The sequence below is a fragment of the Echinops telfairi genome, unplaced genomic scaffold, assembly GCF_000313985.2.
Source record: "Echinops telfairi isolate 266 unplaced genomic scaffold, ASM31398v2 ScPeMD7_7421;HRSCAF=8459, whole genome shotgun sequence".
NCBI classification, from domain to species: Eukaryota; Metazoa; Chordata; class Mammalia; order Afrosoricida; family Tenrecidae; genus Echinops; species Echinops telfairi.
Genome location: NW_022111321.1, coordinates 17,734,562 through 17,736,727, shown reverse-complemented (window position 1 = coordinate 17,736,727; position 2,166 = coordinate 17,734,562).

The window sequence follows — 2,166 nt, the reverse complement described above, 5'->3', positions numbered from 1 at the left end:
CTTATCTAATATGATACATACCATCATGTGAGTATTAATACTCTAACTTAGAGTTCCTTGGTTAAAAAAAAAAAGACCAACCAAACACTGCCATCAAGTCAATACCAACTCACAGCGACCCTGGAGGAGGAGGCAGAACTACCCCCGGGGGTTTCTGAGACCGTCACCCTTTATGGGAGTAGAAAGCCCCATGTGTCTCCCGAGGAGCAGCTCGTGGTTTCAAACTGCTGACCTTGAAGCTAGCAGCCCAACATGTAACCACTAGACCAAGAGTTCCTGAAAGCACTGGTATCAATTTACACATGAATGAATTGGATCGGATTTAGCAAACCTAGAAGTTACTCTGGAGTCCCCGGGAGATACAAAGAGAAGGTCACAATAGCTTGTTAACCAAAAGGTTGGAAGTCCAAGTGCATCCAGAAGTGCTTCCAAAGAAAGGCTAGTCATCTAGTCTTGAAAAGCCAGCCCTGAAAACCCTGTGGAGCGCGCTTCCCTGTGCCTCGCATGAGGCCGCCGCTGGGAAGGAGAGGGCCTCTGCAGAGAGGGCCTTTGCAGTGACTGCAGGGGAGGCAGAGAAAAGGTCATGGGTTTTTTCCATGAACTTTTTGAAGTCCTCTTAGTTGGTTGCTGTTTTGTTTTTAGAATTTGCTCTATTTCCAGAGGGTAGACTTTCTGCTCCAATAATACTTGCTGGACATTCCAGACTAGGGGCAAGTGCACATGGTATATTTTCACCTTCAACAAAAATATTCTGTTAGCTGCATGAAGACCCTCCCTCATAGACAATTCTCAGTGAGCAAAGGTTCAGCTGTGGAGTGAGTGTGCTTCGCACGGCACAGAAACATCTCTCCCCCAATAAACCCAGGTCCCATATGTCCCCTCTCCTTGCTCATATTTAGAAATGTGTAGGCCAATATTCTCTGACTCTCTTCATTCATATATTATTTCATGAGGGCTTATTATGCGCCAAGCACATCACATACATTATCTCATTTAACTCAGCAACCTCATGACACGACTACTATTATTACCCTCATTTCACAAATGAGGAGGGAAAATAATTGCCCAAGGTCTCAAAGCTAGTAAAGTGTGTAGTCACAGCTTGAATTCGGCACTTCTGACGCTTAAGCCTTTAAGATACTATCTAAGCTCCCTAGTCTTGGTCTAACATGCCTTAGGTTATCAGACCCAGGCTGACTTTTCCAACCCCTTTCATGTCTGTCTTCTTCCATATGCCAGTGTCCAGCAACATCCGTCTAGGGCCGTGGTTCTCAACCTTCCTCATGCCGCGACCCTTTCATACAGTTCCTCAGGTTGGGGTGACCCCCCAACTATAAAATTATTTCCATTGCTACTTCATCACTCTACTTTTGCTACTGTTATGAATCGGTGTCCCCCGTGAAAGGGTGGTTCAACTGCTGGTCTAGAGCATGTCAATGTCTCCTGCCTCAGAGTATGAGCGCCTGCTCTTGGAGAACCCGTCTCCTAGGCAGGTCGCCGTCACCTTTCAGGTCTCCACTTACTCGCCATTTCATGGTACACTTCCTGACCAACCACGTCAGGTAGTCCATTCTGCCCCACGTTACCCTTTCTCGATCATCCCGTTGATTTTCTTCATAACACGTATCACCATTTGAAAGTCTTTTATTTATTTACTTAGGTATCATCTGTCTCTTCCTGGGGAATGCAAGTGTCCTAAGCACAGAGACTTGGTTTGTGTTTCCCACACCTGGTGTAGGGACTGACACATAGCAAGCTGAACAAACACCATGCCCTAAACCACTAAGCCACATGATCTGGGACAGGGAACATAAGATGACCTTGACTTCTGTTCAGAAGATTTTATAGACAGCACATAAGTTCATTTTGACATATAGTTTATTCAAACATAAGCCACACTGCAGCCATTTGGACACCGATTTCCCCATTTCCCACATGCCTGGCCTTTCCTACAGGTCTCTGCTCCAGTGGTACCTTAGCTCCTCCCCTGACTCCTCTTGCTGGAGGCCCATCACCCCGCGACCCTCCCACTCAGCTATAATTTGGTTCATCCCACATTTTTGGGCTCTACATTTATGTTAATTGTTTCTTTCTGATTATTTTTTATCTCTGGCCTTTAGAATGCAATGTTCTTTAGGGCAGAAACTTGGTGACTTGGCTCACATT